Source organism: Rhinolophus sinicus, chromosome 14 (genome assembly GCF_057876585.1).
Source record: "Rhinolophus sinicus isolate RSI-liver-muscle chromosome 14, RSI-T2T, whole genome shotgun sequence".
In the NCBI taxonomy this organism is placed as follows: Eukaryota; Metazoa; Chordata; class Mammalia; order Chiroptera; family Rhinolophidae; genus Rhinolophus; species Rhinolophus sinicus.
Window position 1 is genome coordinate 71,641,167 of NC_142514.1, and position 14,776 is coordinate 71,655,942.

At 40.1% G+C, this 14,776-nt stretch overlaps 1 long non-coding RNA gene across 1 annotated transcript; it reads left to right on the forward strand.

Annotated features, from left to right (window-relative positions):
* Positions 1-3,625: 3,625 nt before the first annotated feature.
* LOC141572134 (uncharacterized) lies at positions 3,626-13,245 on the forward strand. Its single transcript, XR_012497309.2, has 2 exons — positions 3,626-4,504; positions 12,994-13,245. It is a non-coding gene; the product is annotated as an uncharacterized LOC141572134 (long non-coding RNA).
* The last annotated feature ends 1,531 nt before the right edge of the window (positions 13,246-14,776 follow it).

Sequence of the window (14,776 nt, forward strand, 5' to 3'; positions counted from 1 at the left end):
GTGAAATTTGGTAACACAGAGAGCTCTCAATAGAAAGGACACAGTAGCAGGACTTAGTGAATTTGCCACTTGAGTAAGTCTTGTAGACTCGGAAATACGGTTCATTTATGTGCTGCATTCTGGGAATGAGCTCCATGCTTAAAAACCCGTAAGAGACAACTGTCTCCAACCATAAATCCAATTAACTTACCAGGATGGAAAAATATAACTCAGGCAGACTAGATAATCAAACTAAGCTCACTACCATGGTCTCTCCCACAGAAAAGTTGCGCAGGAAGCCAAATGATCAGCTTAGTGACACTGGATTCAGAACCAGAGAACATAGTTCTAGGACTCAGATGTTGGATGGCCCAAGCTCTGACAGCTGGATGTATCTTTCTCCACTGCTGGGAACTCTGCTCTCATTGGCCACCAGTCCATCTCTAGTCAGGACACCCTCTTGGGATGGGGAGAATGGGGACAGCCAAAGTTTTTCTTCTGAAACGCCTCCTTTTCTGTGCTTCTGTGGGTAATTAACACATTCCTCTATGAAATATGTTACTCTTTCAGTCAAGCCTTTCTCTGGCCTAGAAATCATTCTGTCTCACTAACTCTTAGATTAGACATGCGTGCAGACTGTGAGTATTTCTTGAGTGTTCGCTCCAAGTTAACCAGTACAAATGGCTCTTCTCTGATATCATTGGGTAATTTGACTTTCTAGTTTAACTCTTCAGAGGTTATCTATTTTTCCCTTTTTCCAAATGTTTGGGAGACCCTTCTACCTGCCCTATTCTGATGGGTTGCTCTCCTGAGCTGCCTCTCCCACAGAGCAAAGGGACCAAATGTTCTGATCCCTGACAATTTGTTTCCTCCTGTAAATTGGTAAGTTGACTTTTAAATGTGCATAGCCACCTCTAGCAAACTTGAAAAATTTTCAACTTGTTCCTCAAGAGCTTGATCATTCTTGGGAAATGAGATGTTGGAAAGTCACCTTAGGATTGAGAGACATGTGACTTGAAGTAAGTTCACATTAGTGGCTGGCTGTCTCTGTGAGGGCGCCCTACCCCATTTCCACACCACAGCCTCACTTGTGCAAATGTATCGCCTTTAGAACCTCTCAGCCTCTGCGCAGTGGATCCACACTGTAGCTTCCATTGCCTGCATGGGTTTGGGGCCCAGCCCATGACATATACAACTTTGGGAGGTGAAAAGATAAATTAGCAAGAGGCCAGACAGAATGACCCAGAAAAGCCTGTTCTTCTGGAAAGTCGCCGTTCTCATACCAACTCTTGAGCAATGTATCCATAAGATGTTAGCCAGGAAACCTATCGAGTTCGTGTTCTGAACCTATGAAGCTGTGAACCCCACCTCAGGAGTCCCTCCAGGGGCAGAACCAGCATGCAAAGACCATCTTTATCATCGTCACGATAATGGGGTGACTGAGAGATGGTTAGAACAAAGCTTTGGTGATGCAGAATCACTGACACACATTAATTGGAATAAATTCAATTACATTAGCTATGCTTTGCATAACTTTATTAAAATCAGATGATGGACAATACATTTTAGAAAAATTTTCAGTAAGTCTTGAAATCACAAAGGATTTCTTTGCTTATTAATAATTCATTTTATAATACTAGTGCTGTCAACAGAAATATAATGTGAGTTACAAGTGTGAGTCACATGTGTGATGTAAAATTTTCTAGTAGCCACATTTTAAAAAGTGAAGAAAATTTCCTACCCACTTTTGTCATGTTCTTGTAAAATATAAAACATGAAGGAAAAAAATGTAAAGAAAAACAAGTGGCATTAACTTCCAGAATATTTTTTTCCAGTCCTGAGGAGGTCTTGCATTTACCCTGGTGTGGAGATAAACCTCAGCCCTAATGTCTGGATTTCACGAGCCCTAAGGCAAGTCTTGTTTCCATCCATAACTGACAGCAGGAGATATCCAGACTGAACTCTGTCACAAGGAATGTGATAAGCAGGGCAGGGGGACCAGAGGTAGCAGGAGAAAAAGGAAGAGCTTTTAACCAAAGCCTTTGACTTCATTTGGGAAACGTGGTCCTAATTTAAAAGTGAGATTAATTTACTTTCTCATTACCTTGCCAAATTAATTCCCCTGAATAATTTTTATTGCAACAGGTCTGTTGGTTGCTCTGTGAGTGATCGTAGCAAGATGAACTGGATCTTGATAATTCTGAAAGCAGCTTGCCAATAGCTTGGCATTCATGACCTTCCTTTCAATACAAGGTCAAGCATTTACAAAGCACGTATTGTGAAACTAACAGGGTATTAGGCCCTGTAATACATAAAGAAAGAAACATAAGCCTTTGTCATTTTATTGAAGTAAGGCTTTTGCTAGAAAACAATGCAAAATCTAATAAAATGCTACCTTATGTGACATACACACTATATGTAGTAAATGTTTTGAGAGAAAAAGAAAAGAGTATGTTCTACTTAACCCTGTATATCAATATATTATTATTTCAATAGATGATCAGTATAAAAATTATTAATGAAATATTTCACATTCTGTTTTTTGGAGGAGGTACCAAGTCTTTGAAACTCAGTGTAATCTATGCTTATGGAACATCTCAATTCAAGTAGCTGCATTTCAGGTTCTCAAGAGACACAAGTGGATGGTGGCTACCATGTTGGGCAGTGCAGTCATAAGACCATTCCGTCCCACAAACTTTCTGATTCATTGAAATTCCATGGTTTTGAAATCCCACTTAAGGAATTCATGTTAAGTCACCTTGATCTGGGCTTCCTGGTATGCATGGTGACGCTCATGCTATAGTGTGAGGATCACCCTGGTCTCCTCCCTGGGGGATTCCTGCGTCCACTCTATTTTGCACACACAGCCAGACTGATCCCTTTAAAATCTGAATTAGGCACCATCACTTCTCTGCTCAGAGCCTTTCCGCAGCTCCCATCCCAGTCCTTTCGTGACTTATAAGGCCCAAGGCCCCACACGATCTGGCTTCTGCCGATATCTCTGGTGCCACTTTCTATTGTTCTCTCCCTCATTCATTCAGCCACAGTCTTGTTGCTACCCCTTGAGCGTGCCACGCACACTCCTGCTCCAAGGCTGTTGTATTTGCATCTCCTCTTCTGCCTGGGACCCTCTCTCCCGCATCTTCCTGGGATTTACCCTGCACTTTCCACCCTAATGTCACTTATCAGACGGGTCTTCCTTGACCAGACTATATAAGGCCCTTGAAGAGGGTTTTTCTTAAGGTTCCCTTCTCATCATTCTGCACCCTCACCCTCTATTACCTGTTTCATTGCTTTGAATAGCATTTGCTTGTTCATTAGTTTATTTTCTGTCTCCTCCAGTTCTCCACCCCACCAATAGAATGTGAGGTCTATGAGGGCAGGGACATCCTCTATTTCTTTTGGAGGCACTGAAGACCCAGTAGCAATAGTATCTGGCACATAGTAGGTGCTCGACAAATTTTGGTGAATGAATAAAGGAAGGAATCCATCCTTGGTGAGAACTGTGTATGGGAATTACAGGCTCTCATAACAACGATAGATTTCTATCCAAGGTCCTTGTTTGAGTTTAGTCTTAGAATCGAGCAAGAGATTTCCCCAGTGGTAAAGAACTTGTCTGACCAGAAATGCAATGGCCATTCATCCAGTCACTCAGCCCCACTTGGGGTCTCTCTCCCTAACTCTCTTATTGCTCTTCTTATCATTTCTCACCTGTTGCTGGCCCAGATTAGGCACATTTTGTTCTTATTTGATGAATCATAAATTAATAGCTATTCAACAATCCTAGATGTGTTTCTTTCCTAGTGGCTCCTAGCACGTCAAATTGCTTAAAACCATATCAATACTCTCTGTCAAAGAACTCCTGTCCCGTGACTATCTGACCGTCCTTCTCTTTATTAGTATTTGCACATTTCCTCCAGGAATGCAGGGAGGGACGCTCCACATTTGTTTTTTAGCTCACTGGAATTCACAATGATTTCTCTGTCTGGGTTGGGCATGCACAGACACAGCCATCAGTGGCTGTTTTGTACTTCTCAGGCCCCTGCATTTCCTTTGTCCTGCTTCTGAGAAGATTGGGGAGCTGCTTCAAAATGAGCCATTTAATTGGCCTCGTAAGTGCCCTCCTGTGTCAGCTCTGTGAGATTGTGAAGAATCTTCCCTAATTTATCTGCACTTTCCCATGGCTCCCCACAGGACCTACAGCACAAAGCTGTGGAGTCGCTGGCTGGGGTAGCATGAGGCCTGGGTCCAGGGGACTGACGTGTCACCAGGCTCCAACCAAAATAGCCCCTAGATGTTCCACAGACACCATGTTCCAACCAGGTGAACTGTGTGACCTGAAGGCCTTCTGATGTGTGGTTGTGGGATTGGACCAACGTGAGCCCTGAGAAGTCTGCACGCTTGGAACTACTCAGAGGGATCGATGTCATTGGGAAACACAATTACAAATGCTGCCATGCAACCAGCTAAATGAATGATAAAGAATATGCCCCAGGAAGATGAAGAACAGAGCGTCATCTCCTTGGTAAGTATTCTTACTTTACAATGACACGATCTACTATAAACACACAGTGAATTCTGATCAGTTCTAGGACAAAGCTGAGACAATCTTTTTATAAGAATGGCCACAGGACATTGGAAATCACCTGTTAAAATTAAGCAAATTATTTAGAATGTATTAAAGGCTGAGAGATCCTTTCATTTTTTGCACAGCTGAGTAAAGGTTTGTATATCAGGCGCCCCCTCACCGCACTATGCAAAACTCTCCTTATTGTTTTGTATCCTGTATGACATTTATTTCTTTAATAGCATGTATTGAAAGCAGTAATTATACATTTATTTGTTTTTTTCTTGTATCTTACCTGAATCCCTGACAAGACTGTAAACATCACAAGGGCAACAGAATGTGTATATTTTCCCCCTTACATACCCAGGAAAAGGTACTATACCTAGCACATAGGAGTGCTTGAAATATTATTAATAGGATTAATTGCATTAATAGATTAGTGACTGTTTAACCAAACTGCTAAATCAAGATAAAGCATATTCCACAAGTCACTGTTGCTAAGATCAATTTCAAAAGTTTAAACTATTTATGGAAGAGATCATTGACAATTTCAACCCAGGAGTTAAAGCATATTAATCCTTGGAGGAGGAAAGTCATTTTAATTAGGCAAACAATAATTTCTGTTCCAGAATTTTATATTCATGTGATATTGATTTATTAAAGTTTGTAAACTTTGCCAAGTGTTACCCAGGGAGGACAGGAGTAGAGAGGAAACTGGCTTAAGATCCAGGAGTGTGAGTGAAGTTTCGGTTAAAGCTCAGCAATGGATGACTCCACCTGTCAGATGAGGACACCAAGCTTTACTCAATGGTTATCAGTGACTTATACTCCAGGTGGCTTAATATGAATTAGCTTGAATTCTTGTGCTCAATGGACACATAATCTATTGGAGGGAGACAAACTTGACCCTTTGACAAGCCTCAAATAGAAGTATGAGCTCTGGGCTTTAGTCACTCAGCAGAGAGGTGGCTTGTTACCCTGGTATGCTGGGGAGACTGCCCAAAGCAGGTGCTGGGAAGACCAGCCCTTGAAGAGACCCCACTGGGGCCTTGACACCTGCTAGTTCCTCTCCTGGAACAGACCCTGGCTTCACATTTTCCAGACCACCTCAAGTTACCACCTCTGTCACTATTTCTCTGTTCTCTTCTTGGCACTTACCCCATTATCTGAAATGATCTTGATATATGTTTGTTTATTTGTTCAGTGTCTGTCTGATTCCTCAAGAACAAAAGCTCTGTGAGGGCAGGAACCTGGTCTTCACTGTGCATTAGTGTATGCGCAGTGCCTAGAAAAGTATCTGGGACATAGGAGGAATCCAGTAAATCCTTGTGGAGGAGCTGAAGGGTTCAGCTGTAGTCGGGAGCCATTGGAACTTCTTGATTGTGAGGTGACATAATGAAGCTGTTCTGGAAAAATTATTCTGGCAATGGGGTTTAGGATGACTTGTGTGGGACACAGACTTGGGGCAAGAAGGACAATGAGAAGCTTCCTGAAATAACTTAGATGTGAGTGCTACAGGTTAAGGATATGGGTTGTGGTAGAAAGCATAGAAGGGCAGGCTGAATCCAAGATGTATGCTGAAAGGAGAGACTCCACTCACACTGGCCTTCTTACTAATCTTCACAGGCATAGATCATTCCCACCTCAGCTTTTGTAGTTGTTGTTCTCTCTTTCTGGACCTCTCCTTCCTCAGATCTTTGCATTTTATTTCGGTTTGGGTTCATAGGTCACCTTCATAGAAAGTTCTTTCCTGACCTCTTTATCTAAAAGCACCCCCACCTTATATCCTGGTTTTGTCTTTCTTCCTAGCACATTCACCCTCGGCCATTACATTATATATATTGCATAACATTACACCCTGCACGTAGGTTTCGTGAGGCCAGGAAGGCAAGAACTGCATATGCCTTGTTCACCGCTGAATCTCCAATGGATGGCATGTAACAGAAGCACAACACATATTTGCTGAATGAATAAATAAGTTAGATGAGATATGAAGATGGTTAATGAGTGAGACTGTGAAGAGAGACCTGAGCAATTAGGAAATTAAAATTACAGTAATGGAGAGCTTGCTAGAAGTTACAGGTCCATGAGAGGAGGTCTTTATTAAGACGGATTTAGCTAAGCCTCTCTTTTGTAACATCAAACAGTGCCCAAAACATAATAGACCCTCAATTAACCCTTAGTGAATAAAAGAACACCTTGTTTGCTCTTCCAGTTACTATATATTGAGAAATCAATAAAAATGACATTTCCAATGAAGAATTTCGTTTCTTCAGAGATTTTACTAACTCCTGTAGTAAACTTTTCATTTCAGTTATTGTACTTTTCAACTCCAGAATTTCTATGCTGTTCTTTTTAAAACATAATTTTATTTATTTGGTAAGGCAGTCTTCTGACATTTTCCTTTATTCTTTAGACATGGTTATCTTTATTTCTTTGAACATATTTAAAATAGCTGATTTAAAATCTCTGTCTAATAAATCCCACATCTGGGCTCCTTCGGAGACCATTTTTATTGACAGATTCTTTTCCCCCCCGAGTATGGGCCATACTTTCTTATTTCTTTGCATGTTTCATAAATTTTGTTGAAAATTGGACATTTTAAAAAGTATAATGTGGCAACTCTGAAAATCAGATTCCCTACCCTCCCAGGATTTGTTGTTGCTGCTTTGCTTAGTGACTTTTCTATAGAGTCTGTATATTTTGTTATGTGTGGCCACTAAAGTCTCTGCTGATTTAGCTTAGTGGTCAGCTAATAATTGGACATAAATCTCATTAACAGCTTGAAACCAATAAGTCTCACAGTCTTTACACAGGAGCTCTGCGTGAGTATTTGGGGCACACCTTCAACATCCAGACTTGCAGTTCCCATTTCTGTCTTAGCTTTCACTTCCTGCTTGTGCACGCCTCAAGGTCATCTAGAGGTGAGAATTTAGGACCTTTTTCGTTTTTTTCTGAGCATTTATACAGCCCTGGGCATATATATAGCTTTCTGGACTCCCAGAAATATGTTAAAGCTTTTCAAAGCTCCCTATAGATACATCATTCCCAGCTTTTTCTTTTAAGCTTTTTGGTTAGCCTGTTGTTTGATCCAACTATTATCCATCACTTCAGACAGCTGTAGTGTTTTTAATTAATGCCTCTGGGAAAAGGCTCTTCACAGTGGGAAAGCGCCAAGTTGATTCAAATAAAGATCGCTTTGTGAGTGGGGTCTTCCAAGAACAACCAGGTCGATCAAATAATGACAGTTCTCTGGGAATAGGGCTTTAAATGAGCTCCGACCCCATTCTGCCCTGTCCAATGGCTGCCAGGCTGCTCATTTTCACTGTGCTTGTAGGCTGCTGTTTATCCAGACTACTGTTCAGCTGGGGAGGGAAAGTGGAGACAGAGCAAGTTAAAATATCACACATCTTACTGCTCTTACTGAGATTCAGACTTTCTTCTTGAATGAACTCTTCTCGGATTGACACAAGCCTTTGATTAATTTCCAGAGTTCTGAAAGAGTTGATTCCGACCATTTCTGCCAGTGTTCTCATGCTTTTTTGGAGATTTTCAGTGGTTCTTACACTGCCATTTCTGCTGACGTCCTTCCTTTCAATGGAATTTATCCTTTCCTTGACATAAATTATTATTTCCCAGACATTGACAATCTGAAGCCCCAAATAGTGTAGATTATAAATTTTCAAGAAACAAATTTTCTGAGACAAATATTTGTTCTTATAAAACCATCAAGGAAACAAGACAATTAAAACAGATAAGCTGCAAGAAAAAAAGATAAATTCTTCATGGCCATCTACAAATTTAATCATTTATATATATATTTATTTATTTATTTATTTATTTATTTATTTATTTATTTATTTATTTTTTCCCTGTTTGTTTCAGCATGGACCTGGTTAACTTGAAAATACCTGGTTAAGATTAAACTGTGGGTGTCAGTTTCCCATCTCCCCACTGAGCCCAGGCCAGCTTGGAACAGAGAGACTGAGGAAGAGCTGGTTTTCAGCAGCCCCCTCACTGTTGACTGTCTTTGTTGTATTAGTCAGTTTGGGCAGCCATAACAAAATACCACAGGCTGTGCGGCTTCAACCAAAGAAATTTTTCTTCTTACAGTTATGAAGGTTTGAAGTCCAAGATCAAACAGATTTGGTTTTTCCGGTGGCTTCTCTGCTTGGCTTGTGGATGGCCACCTTCTTGTTGTGTTTTCACATGGCGTTTCCTCTGTGTCTTCCTCTTCTTGTAAGGACACCAGTCCTATTGGATTAGGGCTGCAGGCTCCCGACATCATTTCACCTTAATTATCTCCTTAAAGGCCCTTTCTTCAAATGCAGTAAAATTGGGGGTTAGGGCTTCGACATACAGATTTGGGGGAAGGGACACACTAGCATTTTAGTCAAAGAGGAGTCCATTGTATGTTATTAAGCCTAAGGAGATCAACCAGGTGTTCATAGGACATGCAGACTCAAGAGGCAAAACTATCGTTTGCCCAATGTCACAGATGCAATAGTCACATGCTTATGTGTTTTGATGCAGGAACCACATTTTGTTACCTTTCCTCTTCCTAGCACCTAGCAACACAGAGTAGACATTCAATAAACATAATAGTCCTTGTTCTCTAAGTGGAATTCTTTTCATGCCACCTGCTTAAAAGGAGAGACAAAATCAAAACCAAATTTTAATACTGATATTGTCCCCTAAATTGTCGGAGAACCAGGTTTTACTATTGTCAATAAATCTAGTGGAAATGATCTTCACCTTTGGAGTTAGCAATTTAAGTGTTTGGCTCTCCTGGGCTTGGTGGTGCCTTTGTGCGCAGACTAACTCAGCCTTAGCATCAGCCTTCGTGGGCAGCTTGTATGTCCAAGGGCGGTGGAAAAGAGCAGTGGTGGAATCCAGCTGCAGGCCACAGCTGGATTCAATTTCCAGCTCTGTCGCAAAGTTCCAGCTCTTGTAACTTTGACGAGGTGCCAACCTCTATAAACCCAGTTTCCTCATCTGCAAAATGGGGGAGGATACTATTACCTACCTCAGAAAGTCATTGTGAAAATGCATTAACTTTGAAAATACATTAAAGTACATAGTGACTGGCATAAAAGTTAAAAGCACAGAAAATGTTGGCTGGAATAACTTGACAGTCAGGGGTAGGAAGGAGAACTCACTTTCATTTTTTACAGGATCCATACAATACACTAAAATTATTATCATTATATTTTTAGAAGTATTTTTAATATTATAGTTATTTTCAATATTATCATCATAGTTTTGTACTTTAAGCCTCCCCATGCACTTCATCAGGAGATTGGGATACCCCTGAGTAAGTAAGCACGTGTACTTACTCAACCTGAGATCATTAACTGTGTTCTAGATGTTCTTTTAGCAACCACCATCTCATATCATTGCAGTGCTTACAAGGTTGGGAAAAAAACAAGTAAAAAACATGTGTGCAGTCAAAGAGAGGCAGGAAAAAGAAAAACATAACTAAAAACCTTAAATTAAAAAAAATGTTTGCAGTCATCTCATACATTGGTGTTTATAAACACTAGTATATTCTTTATGAAATAATACTTAAAATTGTTAAGGATACATATAATTTCTTTAAAACCATGCCAATAAATGAAACATAAATAAGTTCTTAATACTGATATAAATAATTTAATAGTCTTTCCAAACCAATGAGTCTAAACACTACACTTCTTATTTTCCCAGCCTCCCTCCTTCAAGTAAGCACTTTTGTTTTCTTTAAATCCTAAAAGCACTTTGAATTTATGTACTGGTGATCGGAGAGTAAAATTTCAAGAGTTTCCTCTCTGAAGTATTTAGGAATATTTTAAACCCTTGCACCCAGACAAACAGAGGCTGTGTGGAAATAAACTAGCTTTGCCTCAAGTTATTGGAAACCTAGTGGGCAGTTAGCAATTTAGAGTTCCAAAAAGAGATCTTAAACAGGTTTGTTATTGTGTCCTTGGAGAAGGGGGAAAAAATTGAGGTATGTGCTAGAGAAGGTTTTAGCCATGTTTATATTGAAAATGAAATGGGAAGGTAAATCTGCCAGAATCTGATTAAGTTTCATTGGGTTAAATATACAGTGCATGATCTCACTTTTTCTTGAGAAGTAAGGGTGAGACGTGGCAGGATATCCAGACTTGTTGAGTTGTTAGAAACTGAAGTCACAATAACTTGGGGTTGAGAGAGGCATCCCAGCTGCTCTGAGATATTTACAGAGGATTTTCCAGTGACTACAGGCTTCCCTGAAGTTTACACACACGTGCAACTTCCTGTGTCCCCACATGCAGACCCAAGGTTCTACCTCATTTTCTGGGACTCCAAACCCCACCCTCCTTGTACCTGTTACACCCTCACAAACATGACTCACAATTTTTCCTGAGTCTGGGGTAGCAGTGCAGAACAAAGCTAGAGGTCTAAGTAAGTAAAATGACCCCTTCCTTCATTTATGTCAGCACAAAATTCCCTAGAGTCTCTTTCAAATATGCGATTGCTTTTTTTTTTTTAACAGCTTCCCAAAGCAGACAATGACCTTTGGTTCCCTATATATAAACCAAATGCCCATCGGTAATGGAATAAATAATCTGAGCCAATTTCACCACAGCGGAATGCGTTACATCAGTTAGAGAGAACAGTGGGCTACTGCGAGTGCAACAATGCGATTACTCTCATAAACATGGTGTTAGTGAATGAAGTCAGACATTAAAGGATGCACACTATATGTACTATATGCTTCCTTTTATATAAAACACAGCAACAGGCCAACGGGTCAGGTAGTTTTAATTTCCTTTGGGGAGAAGGTAGAAGAGGGTCTTCTGGTGATATTCTGTTTTCTTGTTTGTTTATTTTGAGTGCTAGTTACACAGCTGTTCTTTGTAAAAATTCATTAACCTGTATACTACTAATAATATGTACCCTTTCTGTATATTTCGTTTCATTCTTTGTTTTTAAATGATATATGGAAAATAAGTGAATCTCAATCCGTTGGCCAAAATCTTTTCTGATTTCAGTCCAACACCCTCACTTAGGCTTTGGCCCTTTCTGCATTTACAGCCTATGTTGGGAGAAAGCCCTTTAAGACTTTTCAAAATTTTCCATGATGGCGTTCCTGGTAAACACAATCAGTGTTTGTGATTTTTGGAGGCCCCGTGATTTACAGCTTCTGTATTAGGGATTATGGACACGGCTGACAGCCAAATTATTACAAACTTTTCAAGGGACTCTTATGGGGGTGATATGAGCTGTCAGCTAAACTATTGCTTTTGTTCACAACAATTTCAGGGAGATACAGGATCTTTTATGGCAAGATTGCAGTGGAGATTATCAGTGGGCATGGGTTTTGTATATTTACTTAGCCACCCGAGATGGTGAGATTTCTTACAGAGTTGCCTAACCTTAGAGGGAGACTGGAATTACTCAGATACCAGGTTGCTGGAACACAGGCTACAAAAAGGCCTTTTGACCCCTGCAGTGCTTGCTGTTCTTTAAGTATTTTATTTGTTTTTTTTATTTTTGTGCTGATTTGGTTGATGATCAAAGATTCCCCATGATTTTTAATAAGGAAGAAAGGAAAGCGAACATGGCAATTGATCCACTTTGATTTTTATACAATGAAAGAACAAAATTGGTTTTAAAAGTTGTTTTATGTTAGTAAGGGTGTAGGAATCTGGACATATCTTGAGCTCATCAGAAGGAATATTTTAAGGCAGTTTTAAAATACTTGTGTCTTTAAAAAAATGTCAAAATGAAGTGAGCTGTGTATTCCTTTTTGATTAAAAAATTATGCTTAAAGGAAAATTGAATCCATATATTTTTATTAACTAATATTGAAAGTTACTAAAACACAATTTGAGGTAATATTATCTATCCAAGAAACTTATTGAAGCTTTAAAGAACTTTTTTTTTTCCAAAATTCCTTTAGATAAGGAACTATATTTTGCCAAGAAGGTACTTGAGTTTAATAAGTCCTTAAACAGAAGACTATGTGTACCACAATACGCACATTCTTCATTTAGCAAGTCTATGTTCTGAAATATAAGAGGTAAGAAACTGCTTTATGCCAATTTTTGTTTTTTGTTTCTAGCCTCAATTAATGATGGGCTAGCAGCCAAAAGAAGTAGTCTTTTCTTTGATATTTTAATACAACTATTATCAGCTTCACTTTTAACTTCACCTTATGTAATATACTATTAGATACCAAGTAAAACGGAGACAGAAAAGTATAGTTGCATAGCCCTGGACCTTAAATTAGATTCAAGTTCTAGTTCTGCTAGGTGCTAGATGTGAGAATGTGGGGTTCAGAATATACCACCCCAAATGTGATACCTTTGGTACCATCCACCACAGCATATACCATGGCATATTGAATGTTTTAAGCTGAAGGAGTGTGAGAAAATGGAGTAGGAAGGTCTCTTTGATTTTCACTTCGCCTTTCTCCCCTGAAGCAGGTCGGAAAACCCTCCTGTGAGACTTGACCCAAAGGAAGGGAACATTCTCATCTCCAAGATGAAAGGACACCAAGAAAAATCCGGACAAACAGGCCTTGCTAAGCTCCCCACCTCATCCCATCACAGTTCTCCACTATTGTCTGCACTTCATCAAACGTAGCATAAAACACTCAGGTTTCACAGTTTCTCCAGGTTTTCATGTCACCTAAATCTTATGTTCAATAAAGGTGTGTGCTTTTCTCCTGTTAATTTGTCTTTGTCAGCTTAATTTTTGGACCCAGCCTGGAACCCTAAGACAATCAAGGAAAACTTTTTTCCTCCTCTTCTGAGACAAGCCCTCTATTCTCTCCGAGCCTCAGTTTCTAACTCTGCAAAACAGGGTTAGTACTGCTCCCGTGGGGAAAGTACAGGGCTGTTGTATCATTTGAGTTCATGTTGTTATGAATGTTTTGAAAATCATTTGTTTTAAAAACTAGGTTTAAAAATTGCTACTGATTACCTAAAATAATGAAAACAGTAGCAATGAATAATAAAATAGGTAAGAATCACTCCTAAATGAAAAGCCCTTTAGTTTTAGAAAGAGTTGGCTTTTTGAGGCAGTGGAACGTCTGGTTACTAGCTTCTCCAGGCAGAGCATGTTCCTCTCTCAAGCTGGCTTGAGTCAGATACCACTGTCTCCATCCCATGGAGAACGGTCCTGTGGTATCAGGAAATATCAGTCCGCCAACAGTGAATGTCCATTACAGTTTACTGATCTCTCTCTTCTGCTAAGAAGCATGAGATATTGTGATTTATAATAAGAAACATACAGAGGGTACCAAAAAAATGTATACACATTTTAAGACAACATCTTAAAATGTTATCTTAACATCACTTAAAATGTGTACACATTTTTTTTTGGCATCTCCAGTGTATATGTTGGTGTTTTTCCACAGTTGCTGGCTCCCAGCTCCCAGATCCTTTGTAATTTCTTAGTTGATTAGAGCAACAGAGGTATTTTTGTTATATTTGATTTTTGCTCTCTGTTTCTAAAACAACTTCAAAGTGATAAATATAAAATGGACAACGTTCGTTCTTTATAACAAATCCCTTTCAACCGAATCTGAGTTTATGTTTATGGGGAGTGTGGGGACAGAGCCAGGAGTGCAGTTTCCAGGCTCTCGCCCTCACGAGGAAAGGTGCTGGCTCAGGTAGTAAATGGCCATCAACTGGGATTGGATGGCCATCAGCTGTGGCTAGTTGGCCGTCAGCTGTAACCGGTGAGCCATTGGTCACTAATATAACTGCTGTGGCTACACTAGCAGCAAATGGGGGCTAGCAAGAAGATGGTGGCTGGCAAGTGCGGATTGCATTTAGCAAGGGGTTGGTTGGCAAAGAGTAGTGGATGGCAGGTTGCGGATAGTGTGGTTCCTGCTTCCTGTGTCTCCAACCCAGCTGCCAGCGGGAATATAGTGGTATGACTCCCCCATCTATGGCTCTGTGGGTGTTCCTTTTTGGCCTCACCATATCCTGCGTTCCTATGTGGGGAGCGGGAGCTGAGACCCCGCATGACAGCATGCACGACAGGGTGGCTTTTGGAAAGCCCCTAGAAACCACATGTTGGGGTTTGTTGCCAATAGAACCAACCACATGATGAGAGTGTTGGAACTTTTAATCCCTTCCCATTTCTGGGGAGGGGAGAGGGGCTGGAGGTGAATTAATCATCAATGGCCAACAATTTTATCAATCATGCCTATGGAATGAAGCCTCCATAAAACCCAAAAGGATGGAGTTTGGAGAG